Source organism: Hyla sarda, chromosome 5 (genome assembly GCF_029499605.1).
Source record: "Hyla sarda isolate aHylSar1 chromosome 5, aHylSar1.hap1, whole genome shotgun sequence".
In the NCBI taxonomy this organism is placed as follows: Eukaryota; Metazoa; Chordata; class Amphibia; order Anura; family Hylidae; genus Hyla; species Hyla sarda.
The window spans coordinates 348,868,498-348,895,033 of NC_079193.1; the positions used below are offsets into that span (position 1 = coordinate 348,868,498).

Below are 26,536 nucleotides of genomic sequence, written 5' to 3' on the forward strand. Positions count from 1 at the left end.
ACTGGAGCCTCCTAAAGGTAACTCTTTCACAAATTGGTTTAGGTACACAAATGTTGGCTCGCATTATGGCCCTCTACTCAAACCCACAAGCACAACTAAGAATCAATGGCCAACTTTCCCTCCCGTTTAGCATCTGTAAGGGCCCCTAATGCCGGTGTTTAACAACCCGTCCTTTCCCCCCGGCCTTTCCACATCCGCATTCCTGGGTTACAACAGAACTGAGGGTATTTCGTTTAAGACCTTTCTAACTGAGACGGACCTGAGACCGCTAAGTGACCTGCTTGGCAGTTGCCCTCCGACGCCTGTACAGCGCTTTCAATACATGCAACTTACACACTTTCATAACACATGCCATCATAGACTCCATATCCATCGTGCTCTCACCCCGTTTGAGAAGCTGTGCTGCTCAGCTTCTGTCACCCTCCATCCGATCAGACAAATATATGCCCTTCTTCTGGAATCTCATTCGGAAGACCCCCTATCTTTCAGAAATGGTTGGGAGAGAGAGCTGGGCGGCCAATTCTCGGACGGGGAATGGAACATGGCCTTGGTACAATGGCACAAGGCATCCATATCGTGCAAAGCCCTTGAGACAAATTACAAAGTTTTAACCAGATGGTACAGAGTGCCATCTACGCTGTCTCGCATCTACCCGGGAGTGGCAGATTCTTGCTGGAGATGCGGTGCAGCGGGAGGCACGATTTCTCATATTTGGGTACACTGTCCATTGTAGATGCCGTTCTGGACCGGGGTCCTCTACGTCATATACCAATTGACGACTGTTCGCCTTCCCCACGCCACTGCCCCCCTCCTCCTCTCCATTCTGCCTTCCTCTACCCCCAAATGGAGTGCTCGTCTTATCAGACATCTGCTCTTGGCAGCTAAATCGGTGATCCCGAGGCTATGGAAAACTAATGCAACCCCATCCCTCTCCTCTTGGGCACAGGAAGTCACTCACATCCACCGCATGGAGGAGCTCATCGCAGACTCTAAGCGGAGGTTCGCAACTCACCACCTAACCTGGGGACCCTGGTCGGCTTTCATCTCCTCCAATGATTTTAGAACCCTACACTTAGCGCCCTAGCAGACATTTCACTTACCTTATGTTTCTCGGTCGTGTTACCCGACATGACATGCTGATTGCCTCCGGCCCCTAGGGGATTCCGTTCGCGTCCGCTGTTCTTAGAGGTTAGTACTTCGACGCTCCACCTGTCTTTCCCCTGTCCCTCTCCTATCTATCTTCCTTTCGCATAATCGAAACGAAAAAAAAATAAATCATTGTGAGACAAAATTGAAAAAAAAAATGCAGTTTTGTAAATTTTGGGGGCTTCCATTTCTACGTAGTAAATTTTTTGGTAAAAATTACACCTTATCATTATTCTGTAGGTCCGTATGATTAAAAAGATACCCTACTTATGTAGGTTTGAGTTTGTCGTACTTCTGGAAAAAATCCTAACTACATGCAGGAAAATTAATACGTTTAAATTTGTCATCTTCTGACCCCTATAACTTTTTAATTTTTCTGCATATGGGGCAGTATGAGGGCTCATTTTTTGCGCCGTGATCTGAAGTTTTTAGTGGTACCATTTTTGCATTGATAGGACTTATTGATCTTTGTATTAATTTTTTCATGATATAAAAAGTGACCTAAAAATGCACTATTTTGGACTTTGGAAATTTTTTGCGTGTACACCATTTAATTAACAATATATTTTTATAATTCGGACATTTCCACACGCGGCAATACCATATATGTTTATTTTTATTTACACTGTTTTTTTTTTTTTATGGGAAAAGGGGGGTGATTAAAACTTTTAATAGGGAAGGGGTTAAATGATCTTTATTCACTTTTTTTCACTTTTTTTTTTGCAGTGTTATAGCTCCAATAGGGACCTATAACACTGCACACACTGATCTTTTCCATTGATCAGTGGTTTCTCATAAGAAACCACTGATCGATGATTCTGCCCCTTGACTGCTCATGCCTGGGTCTCAGGCACTTAGCAGTCATTCGGCGATCGGACAGTGAGGAGGCAGGTAGGGATCCTCCAGCTGTCTTGGATGCTGTTCAGGATGCCGTGATTTCGCTGCGGCTATCCCGAACAGCTACCTGAGCTAACCGGCATGCTTTCACTTTCACTTTAGACGCTGCGTTCAACTTTGAACTCCGCGTCTAAAGGGTTAATAGCGCGCAGCACGACGATCAATGCCGCGCACTATTAGCCACGGGTCCCGGCCTTTGTTAGAGGCTGGACCCGACTCGCTATGGGTCGGGAGCGGACTCATGACGTACGCGTACGTCATGGGTCCTTAACAGGTTAATGGGGAGAACTTGTATATTTGGTGGCTGACTAAATACTTTTTTGCCCACTGTATATATATATATATATATATATATATATATATATGTATAAATTTGAATGTGATGCCATATATATATATATATATATATATATATTATATATATGGCATCGTATTCAAATTTGGTGCAAACAGACATGAAGGTGATATGTTATCGATTCCAACAGCATTTGTTATTTTACCTAGATAAAATTTTGTTTTGTCATTCTAAATATTGCTGAATGACATTCTCAATTAATCCGTGGATAAACACAGCTGAGTTGTCATACTCGTGAGTGAAGAATCGGTAATTGTAGTAATAGGTGTACAGTGTACAGCTTGGAATTGTCTAATAGAATTCTCACTTAGCCACAGATCTGAATGTTATGTGTCCTGAAATCTATGCTTTATTACATCAAATCTGGCAGCCAGCGACTGATGGCAATAACTATTGGCCAGACAACAAATATTAAATTATGTTTTATTCCTAATCTAATATGAAAAATATTTATCTTTTGTGAACCATAAATGAAGGGCATTTACCTGCTTTTTATCTACTGGCGTAATCGAAAGGTCTTTGGCTTCAAAGCAAAGCATGTAAAGAATCTTCCCACCCACCAGGCACCATTTTAATACTCATGACATGTGTTAAAGAAAGAAAAATAAGAGAAGGGCACCATATAATCAACAAGGATGGTGCCCCCTTTTTCAGCATAGTTTAAGCAGCAATAAAAACTATTATTTGTCAGAATCAAATCTCCCCATATAAACCAAAGTGGTAAATGAATGGCCACACAAATGATCATATGCTATCAATGATCTTCTCTGCAAATGTTCACCCACCCAACAGTGTAAATGTTCTGTGTAACTAATGCCGATTGACCTTCTAAATTATCGATCAGCACTTGTAATGGGTAATTATCTGTTATGTGCTCGATACATATTAGATGTATTGTCTGAGCCTACAGATTTGGAAGGGACTGACTGACCATCTATTTTGTAATATTGTGTCTCACCTGACAATGGATATTATGGGAGAGAAGGATTTTGTAGTATACCAGAGATGGGTGCAGCGTCCATGGCTCCCCATTGATAGCACCGCTGTGCGTGATGTTCTGTTAATACAACTAGCAGCCTCGTTGCTGGCAGGAATCATTATCATTAACACTATTATCATCATCACGTTGAGCCCCAGCACCCCATGCTCAGCCTGGGCTATTTCATTGAGACATATACTGGCCAAAGTTAATCAGGCTTTACCACAGTCCATGTGTTTGTGTGCTGATCTACACAACCTTCTGCTTTGTTTCCCAAATTATAAACTTTTGTCTTCTAATTTAGACTCCTTGCTTTTGGTTCTTTGACTAAACCTGACAAACCTCGTTTACCTCTTACCTGCTACCTGACTCCCTACTATGGACCTTGGACTATTGGCCTCATTACTCTCTGTCTGCTGATTTTGCCACCACACTCTCTCCAGGTACTGAACCGGCTAGCTAGACCATTCTTCTCTCCTCTAAGGATAGATACCCTGTAAACTTATTTAGAAACGTACAAAACGAAGAAAAGGAAAATATGTCCACACTCACCTTGCAACGAATATGCTTTATTGAAGTCTTCAGAATTCCATATAAAAGCAGTATCAAAAACACAGTGCAGGGAGGGGGAGCTGCTCCAGACGAGGACACTAGGAACGGCTGCCAGGAACAACAGCACTGTTTCGCGTTATCCACGTATCTTCCGGTTCCGGAAGATGAGAGGATAACGCGAAACGGTGCTGTTGTTCCTGACAGAAGCTCCTAGTCTCTTCGCCTGGAGCAGCTCCCCCTCCCTGCACTCGGGTGTTTTTGATACTGCTTTTATATTGAATTCTGAAGACTTCAATAAAGCATATTCGTTGTTTATGGCATGGTGAATGCGGACATATTTTCCTTCTCTTCATTTTGTTTATTCAGGACTGCTACCTGTGTATGTCCAGCACCATATCCAGCCACACACCTGTGAGCTTGATTAAGATGTCTGCATAGTGGTTGTCTAGCAGTGCCCACCTACCTCTATTCCTATATATTTATTTAGAAAAGTATTGGGACCATGGAGATTAGGGCTACCCATTCCCGTCTCCCTCATAACGGATTGGGTATGTTAAATTTCAACTGCCCTTTCCATTTGTTGTCTGGAACATCAGCAAACAGACATTAACTTACAGTATTGTCTCGTAAAAAGACCAGCCAGTTGAAATTTAACATGCTCAATCTTTCTCTTCCCCAAAATTGTCTGTCCAAAATTTCATCTCAACCAAAATTTTTCAAAATTGGCCAATTTTGGCAAATTATTTTATTATTTTATATATATATATATATATATATATATATATATATATATATATATATATACCATTCAGGTACACGCCTGAATTAACTAGTCAATCACCTGGGGAACAATTCCATGGGAGAACAGTGCTACTAAAACAATTCATGGGGTGGCAAGGTGGTTCATGGATTGAGAGCAGTAACAAGTAAATAGCACAAAGTTAACAGAGAAATAAATCCTGCACTCGCCCCAGTCCACAGCTACTTAGAAGGAGGCATCATGGAGGCGATTGGGCTTTAACGGGGGCTCAGAGGCAATGACAGGTAGTTTCATGCTAATGAGCACAAAATCACCAGTTGTTACCTCTGAGCCCCAGTTTTAGCCCCTTTACCACCATGATGCCTCCTTTTCAATAGAGGTGGCCTGCAGTGAGTGCAGGATTCATTTCTCTGTTAACTTTGTGTGTATATATCTGTATATATATATATATATATATATATATATATATATATATACACAGTGGTCCCTCAAGTTACAATATTAATTGGTTCCAGGACGCACATTGGCCCTGATTTACTATTGTTAACCAGACATGTTGTGTCTGTCGTGCGCCAGATTCTGGCACATTGCGCCAGGAATTCTGTCTGTGCCAGAATGTGCACCAGAATTGAAAGACCCTAACAAACTCTCCATTTTACTCAGAAAGTCTGAAAAGGGGGCACGACAATCGGAAAATTGGGGTGGCTGCTGAAAAGGGGAGTGTCCCCCGACATTTTCACAAAAATCCAACATATTTACTAAGGTTTCCACAAAAAATGTGGTGGATTTGAGCTGTGAAAAATCCTGCAGATCAGTGCATGTGTAAAAAAAAATTAAAAAAATTAGGGAAAAGTGCAAAATGTAGGGAAACCGTAGTAAATACTGTGGAAAAACATTGTAGGGAATTAAAACACACAAAAGAAAACTACACTCCACTCTTAGTAAACCAGGGCCATTGTATGTTGAGGCCATAACTTTATGGAAACCTGGTAACTGGTTCTGAGGTCCCAAAATGTCATCCAAAAATAGGAAAAAGTGAGGTGTACCAGTGAATGTCCATTTGGATTGGTCAGTTCCAGCCATTGACACGTTTCACAGATCTGGACTGTCTGTAGCATTGTATGGTGAATCTGGTTTCAACTTCAACACTGGTCCAGAAAGACAATTGCAGGTTGAAAACTATTGTATGTTGAGGTCATTGTAAGTTGAGGGATCACTCATATATATATATATATATATATATATATATATATATATATATATATATATTATTATTATTATTATTATTATTATTTATTATTATTTATTTAGTTTTTTCATATTAAAGAAGATGAAACACCAAATTTTATTGAACATAAGCGGGTGCAAACCAGCGCAAGACCTTGGTCCAAGAGGGCCAGTAAGCTATCCATTGTGAAAAGATTACTACAGCACTCCCATATAGTGATAAAGGGGGAAATTTATCATTAGTGGTAGAAGTTTTTTCTTTTCTATATGTAGCGCAATTTTTTTGCACAGTGAGTTATTGCATCTTTTTTGTGTGTCTATTTTGATAGAGCAAAAAGCAAGTAGTCTATTTTTTTTTGTGTGTATTGTGGAATGCATTTTGCAGTAGATACTAATTTATCATGTGCGTTTTTTTTTTTGTTTAGATGCATTTTTCCTCCGTGTCAAAAAGGACACGCAGGAAAGTGTTCTACCAAGACCCCGGGGGATGCAACACTGGTAAACTACAACTACTCCCATCACGGGACAGAGTCTGTCCCATGATAGGAGTAGTTGTAGTACTGCAGAGCTGAGGGATCGCACTTGCACATCCACTGTCTTCAGGACTCTTTTGGGACAGTTAGGACTACTACTTCCATCATGGACAGACTCTGCGCTGCCCGCCAGCTCCTGTATACAGCTCACATAATTCATAATCCCTGCCACCGGAAGACGGGAGCTCTGATTGGTGAATAACTATTCACCAATCAGAGGGACACATTTCATAATCCCCCGCCACTGGGAGACGATAGCTCTGGTTGGTGAATAGCTATTCACCAATCAGACATCCTGTTTCCTGGCCGCAGGGATTATGAATTATGGGAACTGCATAAAGGAGTCGGCGGGCAGCACAGTAGAGCCACATGTTCCACCGGCTTGTACAGTTAATGAATGCGGATTGCAGCGGGTCTCTGGAGAATGACCTGCTGTGATCTGCCCCTCAGCCCCTGGACTATAACTCCCCTCATGGGCAGAGTATGTCCCATGATGGGAGTCGTTGTCACCAGAGCGCTGAGGGATGGCATTTGCACATCCCCCGGCTGCGGGACTTTTAGGACTACTGATCCCATCATGGACAGATTCTGTCCATGATGGGAGTTATAGTCCAGGGGCTGAGAGGCAAATCGCAGCAGGTCATTCTGCTGAGACCCGCTGTGATCCACATTTATTAAGTTAACAAGCCGACGGCACATACGGTGCTCCCCGCTGGCTCCAGACTCCTGTACACGCTGTCATCATTCATAATCCCCGCCACCGGGAGACGGGAGTTCTGATTGGGGAATAGCTATTCATCAATCAGGGCTCCGGTCTCACGGCGGTGGGGATTATTAATTATGACAGCATATACAGTATTCTCCGCCTGGAGCTGGTGGGGAGCGCAGTGGAGCCGCATGTGCAGCCGGCTTGTAAAGTGAATAAATGTAGATCGCAGCTGGTCTCTGGAAAATGACCTACTGCAATCTGCCCCTCGGCCCCTGGACTATAACTCCCATCATGGACGGAGTCTGTCCATGATAGGAGTAGTAGTCCTAACTGTTTAACCCCTTAAGGACACATGATCTTCTCATACGTCTCCATTTCCGAGTCCTTAAGGACACATGACGTATGAGTCATGCACTTTCCCGGCCCCCCGCAGCCATCTGGAACGGAGCCTGTGCCCGATGCCTGCTGAAATCGTTCACCCAGGGGGGTCATGATGACCCCCCCATGTCGGCGATGGCCGCTGTACAATTCAGCCCAGTGATCTGCGGCGGATTCCCAGTCAATCGGGTCTCCAGTGACCCGGTGACCCGGAATTTCTGGCTGATCGGGGCCGTCTCTGATGGCCCCGAACAGCCATAGCCAGCAGGGGAGAGGTGGCACTGGTGCCACCTCACGATCGCCCTGATTCGTCGGCCGGTTTACCGGCCGACCAATCAGGGCACCTGCTGCGGGTGTCACTCCCGCAACCCGCTCCGCCCCTCTTCCGGAGGACTTGAGCGGGTGCGGGACGTGGACCCTGGCAGCTGAGGACCCCTATCCCCGGCGTCCCTGTTGGGATCGGGGCCCCAGGAGCGGCGGCGGCAGCGAGGGACTGACCTGCAGTGGCGGCGTGGATCAGCAGTTGGACGTGAGTGACAGCCTCCTGCTGTTGCTTAGCAACAGCTCCCAGCATGCAAAAAGGGCATGCTTGGAGCTGTAGTTATGCAATAGCAGGAGGCAGACCACCACAACTCCCAGCATTCCCTTATGGGCATGCTGGGACTTATAGTTTTGCAACAGCTGGAGGCACATTTTTTCTATGGAAAAGTGCACCTTCAGCTGTTATATAAATACAACTCCCAGCTAGCACAATCAGCTAAAGTGCATGCTGGGAGTTGTAGTGGTGCATCTGCTGGTTGCATAACTACAACTCCCAGCATGCCCGTTGGCTGTCGGTGACTGCTGAGAGTTGTAGTTTTGCAACAGCTGAAGGCACACTGGTTGTGAAACACAGAGGTTTTTTTTTAACTTAACTCAGTGTTTCACGACCGGTGTGCCTCCAGCTGTTGCAAATTACAACTCCCAGCATGCACCGTACATGCTGGGAGTTGTAGTTTTGCAACACCTGGAGGCACACTGGTTGTGAAACACTGAGTTAAGTAGCAAACCAGTGTGTCTCCAGCTGTTGCATAACTACAATCCCCAGCATTCCCAGCCAAAGTAGTAAGCATCCAGCTGTTGCAAAACTACAACTCCCAGCATGCACTGATAGACCGTACATGCTGGGTGTTGTAGATTTGCAACAGCTGGATGTTCCCCCCAATGTGAATGTACAAGGTACACTCACATGGGCGGAGGTTTGCAGTTAGTACATTTTCTGCCGTAGCTCAAACTGCCAGCGAGAAACTACTGTGAACCCCCGCCCGTGTGACTGTACCCTAAAAACACTACACTACACTAACACTAAATAAAATAAAAAGTAAAAAAAACACTACATATACACATACCCCTACACAGCCCCCCTCCCCTCCCCAATAAAAATGAAAAACGTCTGGTACGGCACTGTTTCCAAAATGGAGCCTCCAGCTGTTGCAAAACAACTACTCCCAGTATTGCCAGACAGCCACTGACTGTCCAGGCATGCTGGGAGTTTTACAACAGGTGGAGGCACCCTGTTTGGGAATCACTGGCGTAGAATACCCCTATGTCCACCCCTATGCAAGTCCCTAATTTAGGCCTCAAATGCGCATGGCGCTCTCACTTTGGAGCCCTGTCATATTTCAAGGCAACAGTTTAGGGTCACATATGGGGTATCGCCATACTCGGGAGAAATTGTGTTACAAATTTTGGGGGGTATTTTCTGCTATTACCCTTTTTTTAAATTCAAAATTTTTGGGAAACCAAGCATTTTAGGTAATTTTTTTTTTTTACATATGCAAAAGTCGTGAAACACCTGTGGGGTATTAAGGTTCACTTTACCCCTTGTTACGTTCCCCGAGGGGTCTAGTTTCCAAAACAGTATGCCATGTGTTTTTTTTTTTTTATGCTGTTCTGGCACCATAGGGGCTTCCTAAATGCGGCATGCCCCCAGAGCTAAATTTGCTTTCAAAAAGCCAAATGTGACTACTCCTCTTCTGAGACCTGTAGTGTGCCAGCAGAGCACTTTTCTCCCCCATATGGGGTGTTTTCTGAATCGGGGGGAATTGGGCTTAAAATTTTGGGGGGTATTTTCTGCTATTACCCTTTTTAAAATGTTAAATTTTTGGGAAACCAAGCATTTAAGGTACATTTTTTTTTTTTTACATATGCAAAAGTCGTGAATCACCTGTGGGGTATTAAGGTTCATTTTACCCCTTGTTATGTTCCCCGAGGGGTCTAGTTTCCAAAATGGTATGCCATGTGTTTTTTTTTTTTTTTGCTGTTCTGGCACCATAGGGGCTTCCTATATGTGACATGCCCCCCAAAATCCATTTGTCAATCCTTCCCTTCTGAGCCCTCTACTGCACCCGCCAAACAAATAACATAGACATATGAGGTATGTGCTTACTCGAGAGAAATTGGGTTTCAAATACAAGCAAAAATTTTCTCCTTTTTACCCCTTGCAAAAACTCAAAAATTGGGTCTACAAGAACATGCGAGTGTAAAAAATGAAGATTGTGAATTTTCTCCTTCACTTTGCTGCTATTCCTGTGAAACACCTAAAGGGTTCAAACACTTACTGAATGTCATTTTGAATACTTTGGGGGGTGCTGTTTTTATAATGGGGTCATTTGTGGGGTATTTCTAATTTGAAGACCCTTCAAATCCATTTAAAAACTGAACTGGTCACTGAAAAATAGTGAGTTTGAAAATTTTATGAAAAATTTGAAAATTGCTGCTGAACTTTGAAGCCCTCTGGTGTCTTCCAAAAGTAAAAACTCATACATTTTATGATGCAAACATAAATTAGACATATTGTATTTGTGAATAAACATAACATTTATTTGGAATATCAATTTTCCTTATACGCAGAGAGCTTCAAAGTTAGAAAAATGCAAAATTTTCAATTTTTTCATCAAATTTTGGAATTTTTCACTAAGCAAGGATGCAATTTACCACAAAAAAATACCACTATGTTAAAGTAGAATATGTCACGAAAATTCTGATCTCGGAATCAGAATGATAAGTAAAAGCATTCCAGAGTTATTAATGTTTAAAGTGACAGTGGTCAGATGTCCAAAAAAAGCTCTGGTCCTTTGGTGTAAAATGGCTGGGTCCTTAAGGGGTTAAAAAGAGCCCTCCCTGTTTAGGAACACGCTGAAGTATAGGTGCTCTCCCCAGGGGAGAGCGCAAAACATTTACTAACCTTTATCTCTTGTTTTTCTTTTTTTCTCATTTCAGATACCTAAATGCGGAGGACTACGTCAGATTCAGTGGACTGCAGCAATGACCAACGTTTTTTTTATTTCAATAAAATGGTTAACGAGAGCTGTGGGGGGGAGTGTTTTTTTAAATACATTTTTTTTCAATGTGTTTTTTATAATTAAATTTTCAGGCTTAGTAGTGGAAGCTGTCTTGTAAATAGAATCCATTACTATGCCAGGGCTTAGCATTAACCCCCAATTCAGCTTGCCCTAACCAATTCTACCAATTATTCCACAGGTACCCACACCACAGGGGTGCCATGAAGAGCCCATACCAACAGGCCCGGAGCATCAAAAATTGCGCTCCTGGGCCCACCGGTAACAGGTTGCCATTATTTAGGCTGGAGAGGGCCAGTAACAATGGTCTTCGCCCGCCCTGGTAACGTCAAGCTACTGCTGCTTGGTTGGTATCTAGCTGATCCTGAAAATACTGGAAAAAAATGTCTTGTGGTTCCCCCTATTTTCATTATCAGCCAGATACCAACCAAGCAACAACAGCCTGACGTTACTAGAGTGGGTGAGGACCATTGTTACTGGCTCTCTCCAGCCTGAATAACACCAGACTGTTGCCGCCTAGGCCCAGGAGCGCCATTTTTGTCGCTATGGGCCTGTTGGTACTGGCTCTTACCGGAACCCCTGTGGTGGTGGGTACCGGGGTAATAATTAGGGGTTATCGCTAACTGATTTGGGGTTAACGCTGAGCCCCGGCTCAGTAATGGATTCTGTCTACAAGACAGCTTCCACTAATAAGCCTGAAAATTCAATTACAAAAGCATGACACATTGAAAAAAAAACATTCCCCCACAACCCTTGTTAACCCTTTTATTGTCAATTAAAAAACACACTGATCATCGTCGCAATTCACCGAATCTGATGAATCTGAATCAGTCCTCTGCATTCACGTATCTAAAATGAGAAGAAAAAACAAAACAAAAAAGGTTAGTACACTTTTGGCGCTCTCCCCTGGGGAGTGTGCCCACGCTCCAGTGTGTTCCTAAACATGGAGCCTCCAATTGTTGATGTCTGCCTACTGTATCCTGTATATACAGTCATCTATAGACAGCTGTATATACAGGATAGCGCGCAAAGACTTAACCCAGAACTGCTCAGCAGCAGCGTGGGTTAACACTTTCCTTGCTGGGCTCCTGTATAGTATATATGGGTACACTATGCACCCCTGTACAGCTGGCGGAGGTAAGTAGTGATGCAATGCACCCTGTATATGCTATACATCAATGCTCACCTCCTTACTCTCCGTGGGCCAGGCGCTCTGCATCCGAAGGCAGTGAAAAAATTGTCACAGGGTACAAAAATGACCGTTTCCACACAGCAGCAAAAACGCAAGAAAAACTGCCAAAACGCAGGAAAAAGTTGTGACAGTTTTGCTGACATTTTTGCTGGTGGACAAAAAATCCAAGCCTCAAAGCTATAGAACAAAATCCCTGTGTCCACTCTTCCTGTGAGGTGCAGCTCAGGTGTACAAATAGAACTGTGTGGAGATTTAGAACTTTGCAAAAATGCCTGAACAAGTATGGTAAATTTGGTGCAATACATCTACAAAAAACTTCTACCTACACCAACATTGATACATTTCCCCCAAAATGTGTAAAATGTGTAGCGTTTATTTTGTCTACATCTACTGTATAGCTGCAGAAGCAGATGAAATACACGCTACACATTTTTCCACTATATGAGAGTGCTGCAGTGATCTTTTCACTATATATACACATTCACATTTTTCCTCTCTGGCATGTTCTGATCACTGTGGCATCATCAGTTGATTTACCACAAAACTTGTGCATTTACAGTCTATGCCTGGTAATGTTGCATGCCCAAACTGATTGTAAAGAAAAATCACATTTTTAGAAAATGTTCCATATAACGAAAGCTACACACAAGAACAGATGGATCTTCATTTAACTATGAAGAATATAAAGGTTACAACAACAACAAAAAACAATAACTTCAAAGATGATAGCAAAAACATAGTACACAGCTGTCAAGAAATATAATGCAGACTGGCACTTAGTAAAGCAAGGGTGAAAGATCTAGAAAGGATTTTCAAAAGTGATATGTACTGATGAACAAATGAATCCTCTCAGTTGGAAAATAACAAACATAGGAACTTTTCCCCTATTGTCTAAAAGCAAAGGAATAGCCAAAGGCTCCTCTTCTCATTTCGAGTGCTGTCACTACAGAGCTGAGGATCCAAAGAGAAACAAAAATGAAGCCATGTCTATTCAATATTATCCCATCTGTTCCCTGGTATATGTATATTACCAAAAGTAAGACGATGACCCAGCACAATTGCAATAAAAACTCTTTATTCGGGATTCAGAAGACAATATGGTATACAAGGAAAGGTGGTGACGTCAGACGCGTTTTGAGCGCATGCGCGCTCTTCGTAACAGAGGAAGAGCGCGCTTGGAACATGTCAGACGTTACCACCTTCATGTGTATCCCGTGTTGTCTTCTGTATCCCGAATAAAGCTGAGTTTTTATTGCAATTGTGCTGGGTCATCGTCTTGCTTTTGGATTTACTGATCGCACCAGGCTGGGTGCGGGATCCGGGCACTGCTCACGGAGGGTGAGATGGGCTTCCACAAGTTTACATATGTATATTACCACATCCCTCAAAAGTTAAATGGACTTTTGGAACGTGTGGTTATTGTTTATACCAAATACTATTTTGCAACCTTTTTTCATATCTGGGTACAGTTCTGAACAGATAAACCCCAGATACTATGATGCGTTAGGCTGGGTTCCCACTACGTTTTCTCCCATATGGGAGCGCATACGGCAGGGGGGAGCTGAAACCTTGCGCTCCCGTATGCCTTTCTATGCGCTCCCGTATGTAATTCATTTCAATGAGCTTGCCGGAGTGAAACGTTTGGTCTGGTCGGCTCATTTTTGCTCTGTATGCGCTTTTACAACCAGACCTCAAACCGTGGTACACCACAGTTTTAGGTCCGGGGAAAAAGCGCATGCGGCGCAAAAATGAACGCTTCACTCCGGCTGGCTCATTGAAATGAATTACATACGAGAGTGCATAGAAAGGCATACGGGAGTGCGAGGTTTTAACTCCCCCCTGCCGTATGCGCTCCCGTATGGCGAAAACGTCATGTGAACCCAGCCCTAGAAGAGCAGCATATAGGTCCTTATCTATGTGTATAATTTTCCTATCCTGTCTTTTTTAAAACCTATAGCACAATTTAAGATGGGCAATAAAAAGGAGTCTAGTATCAGCTCAGTCCATTAGAATGAAATCCGCTGGAAAGAGTTTTTTTTTAAGATTTGTGTAACCGGCTATTTGTCTTTGAAGCAGGACCTGCTCCTTAGACACAGTCACTCCCATGTGTCGCTCACCGCTGGAGATATAATATTTCTTACTATTAAATATGGATCCAGGAAGATACATTCTCAGCTCCTTTTATACACGGTTATATTCCTCATTTAAATATCATGTGACAAATCTACTGAAATGGTCTATCATGACAAAATGAAATTCTTAACTAAAGTTGTGCCCCCCTGGCTCTCTTGGTGCACTTTACAACTCAATATTTATATTATCTTTGCAATGTCTTTTATTGATATCATTTTCTCATTCTTCTCCATACCTGAATATTATAAATTGGTTGATTCCACTTCTCAGTCTGTTATGCACATTTGTTTTTAGGATAATTTCTTGTTGCCTATATACTGATCTTTGTACGAAACATTTTTTTTTTCATGAATTGGGCATTTTTTTATATTGTGAAATTAGATACTATATTTTATCAGTAGCAATGCTCTGTTTCTTTATCTTTTGGAGTACTAAGTAAAGATTGAAGAAGCAATCACTATTTAAGTCTTATATCGGGGATACATCAGTAAACTCCCTGCCCAGCTATAACTGCCACCACCCCCGCTGTGCACCAGAGGTTAAACGGGTACTCCACTGGAAAAAAAACATTTTTAAATCAACTGGTGCCAGAAAGTTAAACAGATTTGTAAATTACTTCTATTACAAATTTTTAATCCTTCCAGTAATCCTTCAGCTGCTGTATGATCCATAGGAAGTTCTTTTCTTTTTGAATTTCCTGTCTGTCTGACCACAGTGCTCTCTGCTGACACCTCTGTTCATGTCAGAAACTGTCCAGAATAGGAGCAAATCCCCATGGAAAACCTATCCTGCTTTGGACAGTTCCTGACATTGACCGAGGTGTCAGCAGAGAGCATCGTGGTTAGACAGAAAGGAAATTCAAAAAGAAAAGAACTTCCTGAGGAGCATACTGCAGCTGATAAGTACTGGACGGATTAAAATTTTTTAATAGGAGTAATTTACAAATCTGTATAACTTTCTGGCACCAGTTGATTTAGAAAAAAAAAAGTTTTCCAGTGGAGTACTCCTTTAACACAGGCTCCCCTCTGTCTCTTTAACCAATATTCCTATTCTGGACCTAAATATAAAGCAACAATAATGTTTATATTGTCCACAATGGAGAAAATAGCGGAGCAACTCACCCGGTTTTGGTGCAGTTAATTCAAACAATCGGTGTTGCTGACACCTGATCTCCCCCCCGTAACATCTTCTGCCTCCTGCTGCACCTTTGCCTGACGGCGATGCTGATCGCAACACCGATCGTTTGAATTAACTGCACCGAAACCGAGATTATAAATTACTTCTATTACAAATTTTTAATCCTTCCAGTACTTATCAGCTGACGCCTGATCTCCCCCGTAACATCTTCTGCCTCCCGCTACACCTTTGCCTGACGGCGATGCTGATCGCAACACTGATCGTTTGAATTAACTGCACCGAACCCGGGTGAGTTGCTCCACTATTTTCTCTATTGTGGACATTGATTTTGCTTGTATCATTGGCGTAGAGCACCACCCACAGGGGAACAACACCTGCTACATTAAGTTGTAGATCATAAGGATTTAAGTTGACAGGTATATGGGGCTGTGCCAGATCTGTTTGTTCTTTTGTGATTGCAATGTTTATATTGTGATGAGGATTTTGACTGCTTCTCTAAACAAACCTTATTATCCAATTACAGATAAAATACAAACCACCATTAAGGAAATAAAGAGGACAAAAGTCAATTACCTGGTGAGAGTGAATGTGAATTCAGGCAAATTCTCTAAGCCGAACAATCTAGTGGCCATATCGTATGCCTAACTTTTATTATGAGCATTTTTTTTATCAGCAGAAAATCTTGTTCATTCACTTTGTTTAATTGGAAACATTTAAAATTATTTTAAATAGTTTAAAGCATTTTATAGAATTGAACCGTTAAAAAAAAACGCCACAATACAGAATTAACATTACAGAGGAAAAAAAGCAAAAGCTGAGATGAGGCTTTCAATATTGTGGCAAACACTAACAAGATATGATCCTAATATTTTTCTTGAAGTTGAACTAAAAATAATCTTAAATTAAAGATATTGCCTACTTATCAGTGATGCTATGAATCATAAGGAACATTTGTTTTTAGATTTATATTCCCTATATCCAAAGGACATCTTGAAATGACACAGGGGGCTGATGTAATGGCACAAGGGGGTGATGAAATGGCACAGATTTAATGAGAAGGGACGGGGTACTATCTTCAAAAGCTGTGATAAATGTTTGTGAGAGTGGGCAAGATTGGACACACATGTTGCGGGAGTGGAACACACACCTTGCAGGAGTGGGCGGTAACGGTCAGAAATCCAGCAGGTACAACAAGAATATAATTATATGGGTAATCGAGGGAAGTACATATATAAATATAAATATATATATATATATATATATATATATATATATGGTGTCCCGATACTGGACCTGGTCCCGTACCTTAGTCGTGGGTCCCCATAGTCAGAGTTCCTCCGTGCTGATAGGGCTCTCTTAGTGGATTAACCTCTAGTCACCTCCTAATGTCATAAAAATGCATATATTAATTAATGTACAGGACCTTAGGTCATGTGATACTTAATAATTCTGTTGTGCTAAGGTTAAGGACCTTTGGGTCATGTGATAGGTCATGTGATGAACCAATAAGCTTTGATCCGGCCCCTTCTGCATATAAGGGTGCTGTATCCAATAATCTCTCTTTTAGTTCCTGGTTAGAAAGCAAGCAACAGCTCTTAGTTCCGGACTACCAGAGTGAGCAGATCTGTTATCGCAGTGACAAGACAATCTAGGCCTGAAGCCTTCCACTTCAGCCACATTCTAAACCTTGAGTTAATCAAACTCCATCCTACCAAATCCTACGTGACTACTGAACCTAAACATACCCCTAAATTCAGTGAAACAGCGTACAAAAGGAATCAAAGCTTATTTCCTACAAAGTCCCAGCCTACCTGTGATGAGTCTAAAAAAATGAGAAAAACAGCTTGACAGCAGCCATTCACCACAAGCCCAAATCACTGCATAAAAGCACTGACACAGAGACAGAGAAAAGTACACTTTTGGGTGTAACACACAGTGACTCCACTTCTGAAGAGGGGTGTACAGCAACTCTAAAGCTTAATGGGGCCAGTTAGGCAGAGCAGTAAAAGCCATTGTCACCTGCTATTAGTGCCTAATAGTACTGTACTGGGCTCTACTACACAGCAATTCTGTACTGCTGCAGTTGGTTGCACAACAACTGCAAACCTAACAGGGGCCAGTTAGGGTGAGCAAGAAAAGCCATAGTCACCTGATTACAGTGCCTAATAAAGGTTGAGTAGCGGAGCTTATTGTCCTCTCATAAGTGTAACCTGTGCGTACATAGGTGGTGTATGTTTCTTTTAACCTGAAAAACTAATTTGGGCCTAGTTACTGTGAAAGGCGAGCCAACGCTACACCCTTGTTTCTGTAGCCTTATACAGTTTTAAGCTGAGCATATTGTCAAGCTCTCATAAGTGTAAAGTGTAGGTACACCTATGTGGTGTACGTTTCCCCCCCCCCCCCCCCCCGAAAAACTAATTTGGGCCTAGTTACTGTGAAAGGCTAGCCAAAGCTACATCCTTGTTTCTGTAGCCTTATACAGTTTGTAGTGGAGTTCATAGTCCTCGTCTCTTAAGTTTAAACTGTACGTACACCTACGTGGTGTATTTTTTTTTCCTGAAAAACTAATTTGGGCCTAGATACTGTGAAAGGCCAGCCAAAGCTACACCTTGTTTCTGTAGCCTTATACAGTTTTAAGCTGAGCGTATTGTCCAACTCTCATAAGTATAAGGTGTAGGCACACCTATGTGGTGTAGTTTTTTTTTTTTTTTAACTGAAAAATAATTTGGGCATAGTTACTGTGAAAGGCCAGCCAAAGCTGCACCCTTGTTTCTGTACCCTTATACAGTTTTAACCCCTTAAGGACGCAGGGTTGTTCCGTTTTTGCATTTTCATTTTTTCCTCATCACCTTCTAAAAATCAGAACACTTTCAATTTTGCACATGAAATTCCATATTCTACTTTGCAGTGATCCACAATGAATCCACGGTGAAATGGCAAAAAAATTCATTGTGCGACAAAATTGAAGAAAAAATTTCATTTTGTACATTTTGAGGGCATCCATTTCTACGCAGTTCATTTTTCGGTAAAAATAACACCTTATCTTTATTCTGTAGGTCCATACGGTTAAAATGATACCCTACTTATATTGGTTGGATATTGTCGTACTTCAGAAAAAAATCATAACTACATGCAGGAAAATTTATATGTAAAAAATTCTCATCTTCTAACTCCTATAGGCTCATTTTTGGGCCGTGTTCTGAAGTTTTTATTGGTACCATTTTTGTATTGATTGGACTTTTTGATCACTTTTTATTAATTTTTTCATGATTAGTGTTGCTCGCGAATATTCGCAATGCGAATTTTATTCGCGAATATCGCATATTCGCGAATTTGCGAATATTCGCGAATATAGCACTATATATTCGTAATTACGAATATTCGTTTTTTTTTTTTTTACTTTATTTTTTTTTTCACAGTACACATCACAGTGATCATCCCTTTCTGCTTCCAGCTTGTGTGGTGTAAAGAAGGCTCTAATACTACTGTGTGAGACCGGTGTGCGAATTTTCGCTTATGTTAATGAAGGTATATGCTAATTTTCGCATATGTTAATTTTAGCATACGCAAATTTTCGCGTATGCGAAAATAAATCGAGAATATTACGAATATGCTAATATTCGCGAATATATGACGAATATTCGTCCATATATTCGCGAATATTCGCGAATTCGAATATGGCCTATGCCGCTCAACACTATTCATGATATAAAAAGTGACCAAAAATACACTATTTTGGACTTTGGAATTTTTTAGCGATATATTTTTATAGTTCGGACATTTCCACACTCGGCGATAAAACATATGTTTATTTTTATTTACACTGTTTTTTTGGGGTTTTTTTATGGGAAAAGGGGGGGGGGTGATTCAAACTTTTATTAGGGTAGGGGTTAAATGACCTTTGTTAACTTTTTTTTTTTTTGCAGTGTTATAGCTCCCATAGGGACCTATAACACTGCACACACTGATCTCCTATGCTGATCCCTGCAAATCCATAGCTTTGCACGGATCAGTCAGATAGGGGTTTGATTGCTCAAGTCTGTAGCTCAGGCTTGGAGCAATCAATCGACAATCGGACGCCGCGGAGTCAGGTAAGGAGACCTCCGCCTGCGTCCCAGCTGATAGGAACATCGCGATTTTATCGTGATGTCACGATCAGCCCGACTGAGCTGCCGGGAAGCGTTTACTTTAGTTTTCAGACGCGGCAGTCAACTTTGATCGCCGCGTCTGAAGGGTTAACAGCACGCGGCACAACGATCGATGCCTCGCGCTGTTATCCCAGGGTCCCGGCTATGATTAGCAGCCGGAACCGACCCAGTGTGATGCGGGGTCACGGCGTGACCCAGTTTTAAACACTGGGATCAGGCGTAGGGCGTAAAGGTACGCCCTACGTCCTTAAGGAGTTAAGAGTAGTGGAGCGCATTGTCCTCCTCTCATAAGTGTAACATATACGCACTCAGCTGGTGTAAGTATGTCAGGCAGAGAAGTGCCAGGAAGTGTACAGAGGAGTGGCAGAGGCCTAAATTTATCAGGCAGAGGTCGCAGCAGAGTAGGGGCGTGTGGCAGCCGTAGTCGCAGCGAGAGGTCTGAGCTCCCAGTGTCAGCTAGCATTGGCTGCTTCACTCGGTCATCCACTTCCTCTCAAGTGACATCCGACACCCCAGACAACAGTCGGTGGGTTCCTCAGACACAACCCTCAGTTGGCATGGCCCTCAAAATCACCAATATGGTTGGCTTAGTGTACTTTTATCAATGGCCACCATTTAATACCTCACCAAACAAACAGGCCACACGATATAGGATATCCTCAGAATTATTACAACAACTTTTTTGCTCAAAAATAGAAGACATATGCACTTGATAAAAACATAGGACACGACCCCTGACGAACACGCCCCCTGACCAAGCCAAGGGCGAAAACGCGCGTTCAGGATTGTGAGGTAAGGTATTTCTCCACTAGGTGAACAGCTCATTTGTCTAATACTGTGGTAATTATGTAATATGGACAGTTTATTTCATGTTGCACATTGCTTGTACTTTTGACATTGCTGTACCATTTCTCACTTGTCTATTTTTTTTACCATTATATCTTTATACCTTTTTTATCACTTGATGGCCAGAATTCGGAGTTTACCCCTCTGTTTCTTCTGTTTGTGTTACCACCTGTGTCTTATAATATGTTTTTATCAAGAGCATATGTCTACTGTTTTTAATCAATAAAGTTGTTATAATAATTCTGTGGATATCCTCTATCGTGTGGCCTGTTTGTTTGGTGAGGCATGGCCCTCATGCTGCTGCTGCCACCTCCAGGCTCTGTCATTGTGCTACCATATGGTCTCCTCATGCTGATGCTGCCGCCTCCAGGCTCTCTCATTGTGCTGCTATATGGTCTCCTCATGCTGATGCTGCCACCTCCAGGCTCTGTCATTATGCTGCTATATGGTCTCCTCATGCTGATGCTGCCACCTCCAGGCTCTCTCATTGTGCCGCCTTATGGTCTCCTAATACTGATGCTGCCCCCTCCAGGCTATGTCATTGTGCAGCCATATGGTCTCCTCATGCTGATTCTACCACATCCAGGCTCTCTCACTGAGCTGCCATGGATAAGGCAAAACATAATTAAGGTGCTGCTCCCCAGTTACCGAAATCCCTCTGCATCAGTCCACAAGGAAGTACTGAGGATATGCATTAGCTAAAATGTAACTCTTCTTAGGATAAAATATATGGACCCAAAAAGTTTTTTGAAATCTAACAGATGGAAAGGTGTGCCAAAAAAACCATGTGACACCTATACCACCAAGTATTGATGTGATGCAAAGACCTCCAAAAGGTGGAAGGGAACAACGTATGGTCCATTGTAGCAGGTGGGGGTAAAAACTTCCCCTGCAAGGGCCTACTCTCGCACCATTAATTCCTTCTTGGCAAGTGTTACTCACCCTTAAAAGGGTGGCCCCACACAGGAACGTCTCCCTATTTCCACCTAAAAACACTGCCAATTCCCAGGGATTTTAGTTGGAAATAGGGAGAGGTTCCTTTGTGAAGCTGCCCTTTTTAGGTCGAGTAACAAGTGTCAAGAAGGGAATTAATAGAGCGAGAATAGGGCCTTACAGGGGAAGTTCCCTGCTACAATGCACAATAAGTTGTTCCCTTCCACCTTTTTGAGGCAAGTGTTACTATTTCCAACTAAAATCCCTGGGAAATGGAAATGTTTTCAGGTGGAAATAATACACATCCTCAATACTTACTTGTGCACACCAACACTTTGCCAAAAGAGACTGTTTTCTTCTGACTACCTGTCTCAACTACTATTCTGATCCTGCCACCCACCTGATGCCATATATATGATGCCAAGTTCTTCTTCTTTCACCCACCTTTGTCACCAGGCACTGGTATTAACACTCACTCTACCAAAGTGTACCAAAGTGCACGGCAGCGCCGACTTTGGAGCTGTAACTACAGTAAGGGACAATACATGTCCTTTACGGCCCACTGGGTTAATGTGGTTCCTGCACACCCACAACAGCAACTTGGACAGGTCACGCCGCTTCCTACTCCACACTCTCAGCACGTTGGTCCTGTGAAAGTGTGCAACTCTGCCTCCTCATCCTCCACTGTGTCCTCAGCCTACACTGCTCAGGAGGAGGGGGAGGGGGACAATGGAGCAGAGGCAAGGTTTTGTGAAATGGGTGGTTTTTATAGTCATCTGGGGAGGAGCAGGCTGTGGAGCTACAAGGTGATGAGAAAGACAAGACAGAGGACCTAGACACACCATGGTCCTGTGGTCTCCTCATGCTGCTGGCACATTAAATGAAACTTTATCCTAATCTATTTTAAATCTTCAATTAAAATTTGACAAAATATCTTTAATCTTTTCAATTGTGAGGCCTATGGTCTCATCAGGCTGTTGCCACCTCCAGGCTGGGTCGTTCTGCCACATTATGGTCTCCTCATGTCTACTCATGCTGTTGGCACCTTGAATCAGTCCAATGTAAATAGCACTCGCACAACAGAAGTGTTCCAAGACTTTAACACTTTTACTTCCAATACTTCTTCATACAAAGATTATTTCATACAGGAATAGTGTACTTGAACACAATGCAAAATCACCCAGTGCATACTCACCGATACGCGGTCACAGCATTAAAACAGACCTTTTCGGCTCCAGCCGGAGCTCCATGTAAACATGTCCATTAACGCTGTGAACCTTGCTTTCTTCTGAGACTAGCGTAAAAGGCTCACCAGCCGGTGAGCTTGATTGGCGACATTTCAGCATCACTCCCTTTCTCAAGCCAGGAGTGATCCTGAAACGTCGCTAATCAAGCTCACCCGCTGGTGAGCCTCTTACACTAGTCTCAGAAAAAAGCAATGTTCACAGCGTTAATGAACATGTTCACATGGAGCTCCGGCTGGAGCCGAAAAGGTCTGTTGTAATGCTGTGACCACGTATCGGCGAGTATGCACTGGGTAATTTAGCATTGTGTTCAAGTACACTATTCCTGTATGAAATCATCTTTGTATGAAGAAGTATTGGAAGTAAAAGTGTTAAAGTCTTGGAACACATCTGTTGTACGAGTGCTATTTACATTGGACTGGATATATACTGAGTAGCATGGAGACTCAGTTGCATCTCGTTACACCCAGGTGCTACAACACACCCATACCTTTGTTCACATTTGGCACCTTGAATTAAACTTTTAAAATTTAAATCTGTTTAAAATCTTCAATTTAAATACCTTTAATCTTTTCTATTGTGAGGCCCTATGGTCTCGTCGGCCTGCTGCCACCTCTAGGCTCTGTCAATGTGCCGCCATGTGACTCCTTGTTATATTGGGTTTTGTGGTCATACAGTATTAGTTGAAAGTAAACACTTCGGGCATCCAGGATATTAAACTTGTGAATCTAATCAAAATCTTAAATTTCAATGTAAAAAAAAAATGATGTAATCTTTTCAAGACTGAGGCCCTATTGTCGTCGATATCATATTTTGCCTGTGGAATTGCTGCACAAATCCAATGAAAAAGGTTGGAGCGATAACAATGAACCATAACTGATTAAATGAAACATTCACACTTTCACAGTCGGGGACCGCTGAGAGGCAGGGGCTGGAAAAGGAGGTAGCTTGCCTTGCGGAAGAACGCCAGCTCTATTTTAAGATACAATTACAAGCTTTTTCACTGCAACCACTTCTAGCTTTAGGCACTCACTTATCCACAGAAGCTGAATATGGACACTGAAGTGGACACTAGGAGCATGGGTGTGCGCTGAGAGGCAGGGGCTGGGACAAGCGGTAGCTGGCCATGCGACGGACCGCCAGCTCGATTTTAAGATACAACTAGGAGCTTTGCCATAGTTTACACTGCAGCAAATATACACTATTGGAGCTGGAATTACCACGGCTGCTGACACCAGACTTGCCGTCCAATGGTTCCTCAAAAAAGGATTTAAACTTTGCTCATTACAATTATCAGGCTCTGTCATTGTGCTGCCATGTGATCACCTCATGCTGCTGGCACATTAAACTTGTGAATCTTTTCAACATCTTCTATTTATTTAGAAAAAAATGTATGTAATCTTTTCAAGACTGAGGCCCTGTGGTCGTCGCCATATATTACCTCTGAAATTATCACAAGAATCCAATTAAACAGGTTGGAGCTATAACAATGAACCATAACTGATTAAATGCCATTTTTGCAGTTCCACACAGAGTAAGACAATCTGGGGGTGCTGAGAGGCAGGGGCTGGAACAGGTTGTAGCTCACCTCGCGGCGCACCACCAGCTCAATGCTTGAGTCACGAGAATGGGTTGGCAAAAAAGGATTACATTTTTTTTTTTATAAATTCAAATAAAATTAAATTAAAATTACATTAACAAAAATTTCTTCAATCTCTTCAATTGTGACATCATATGGTCTCCCTGCTGCCACATCCTGCCACAGTGATGCCCGTATTCTGCATGTCATACTGAATAACAGTATTATTTCACTAACACAGCACACTCCCTATGAGTGTTACGACAAGGCAAAGTGTTCTACACTCCTATTGAGGCTCTCTGTAGCCCAGAAATAGCCATTTTTAATAGCAATTCACCGCAAATAAATTCGGACCAAACCACATTTTTTTGAAAAATTTGGCGAATTGGCCGAATCAAACTTTTTAAAAAATTTGCTCATCTCTAGTGACAACTAAAGAGCTAACCAACTGTTAATGAATGATAATTAATAATAATCTAATGAATGATAATTAAATAGGTTTTTGAGAGGAAAATAATGGGCTATGGGTTTAGTTCCCCGGAGAACCACTTTAAGAAAACAGTCCTGCACAGGACTCTACTTCACATCTTACTCCCAATTTTCAGATTTTGTTTCACTAACACTGTTTGGCCAAACAAATCTTCTACTTTTTGACTGCCATATGTCATAGTTTTTAGGATGAAGACCCTGTCAAGTACCTATCCCTCTCTATACCTTTCAGTTTATATATATATATATATATATATATATATATATATATCTATATCTATATATATGTATATATATATATATATGTATATATATATATATATATATATATATATATATATATATATATATCAATTATATATATATATATATATATATATATATATATATATATGTATGTATTTATATGTGTGTGTGTGTGTGTGTGAAGCTAGGGCTCCATGGTGACAACGAGTATTTGTGATCTGTGACAAAATGTCCAGCTATAATGCAGACGCTTCATGAAATTGTATAACTGTTTTTATATTTTCTACAGTGTTGGATTCATGCATACTCCTTACTAATACCAAGTAGATGATGGTTCAGATTACTAAAATGTCCTATTCATTGGTATAATTCAATTATACTTTTTTTTTTAAATAATTTTTTTGCCATTCTTGGAAGATTTTGATTTCAATGTCATCTATAATTGGAACACTATTATAACACAGAACCGCATGGATGTTTATAAACTGCTTGTCTAATAGGTAAAAGCTTATAGGAGTGCTGGTGTTTTTTTTCTATATATTAGTGATATGAACTGTGCAACCAACCATTACTTGACCTACCATTACCATGGAGGCCTTATATTTCTTTTTTAAAAAGTTGGGGCCGTAAATAAAATGTATTATCTATCCATAGAATGGGTGTTAAAGGGGTGATTCATCTTTTATAAAATCAGGCATGTTCACGCTATGGAATTTCAGTGCGGATTCCGCAGCAGCAAAGTACCATGGATACAGAAAGAATAGACACGCCCCCTACCATAGACTTGCATTGAGGGGAGCGTAGCGTGATGTCACGACCCCCGCAGCCCGCATCCAGCGTTCGGAACAAAATGTTCCAAACCCTGGGGCAGTGGAGTACTCCTTTAATGGCCTATCCTCAGGTCTTCATTATTTGATGGGCCAGGGTCCGAGACTCCCATCACCCCCTTTAATCAGCTGTTTGAAGGGGCTGCAGTGTTTGTGCAAGTGCTGTGTCCTCTTTATCTAAAACATAATACTTTTTAGTACCACGGTCCTGCAGCATTGTCCCATTCATGAGCAGCAATAAACACTGAAGAAGTTGGGGTGCATGTATCTGCTCTATGGGCCCTTGAAACAGCAAATTAGGGGTGTAAGGAGTAAAACCCTGACTGATCTAATATATGGATATGTCAGAGTATAGCCCATCAATTTTTAAGCGAACAAAATTAGGTCTACAGTACAGCTTGGATAGATTTTGTCTATTTGTGTGCTCTGGGATAATTAAAAAAAAAAAAAACTCTGAAAGATTTGTCTTAAATTTAACATAGTAACATTTTCATTGAGGATACACAACCCTACTATGACCTGTTGTGTGGGATTGATCCATTATTGAAGGCTGTGCTTTGGTTCAGTCCACAGTTAGCTGACAGACAGTTAGGACAGTTTACTGGATTAATCCATTATTGTAGGTAGTGGCGGTGCATTGGTACAGTCCACAGTTAGCTAAGAGACAATTGGGCGTTAGAGAGGAGAAAAATGCTTTGAACAACAAAAGCAAACTTGAAAGGCATATAAAACATAACTTTTCTTAGTCACTAAAAAAATGTACCACTAAAATGAAAGAGGGACTATCATGCAAATGACAATGAACAATCTCCTCCAAAAGAAGGGTAAAGATCAATATGGGGGTACACGTGATTGCCACCATAAAGGACAAAGTCCTAATAACTG

General features: G+C 41.8%; 1 long non-coding RNA gene across 2 annotated transcripts in view; it reads right to left on the reverse strand.

Moving 5' to 3' along the window:
* Nucleotides 1-26,228, reverse strand: part of LOC130272756 (uncharacterized) — a 40,058-nt gene extending 13,830 nt beyond the window's left edge. For both annotated transcript variants that reach the window (XR_008843722.1, XR_008843723.1), the window contains exons 1-3: nucleotides 26,171-26,228; nucleotides 16,645-16,721; nucleotides 1,101-1,243 (exon numbers count right to left, since the gene is read on the reverse strand). This is a non-coding gene — a long non-coding RNA (uncharacterized LOC130272756). The remainder of the gene's footprint in view (nucleotides 1-1,100; nucleotides 1,244-16,644; nucleotides 16,722-26,170) is intronic.
* Nucleotides 26,229-26,536: the final 308 nt, after the last annotated feature.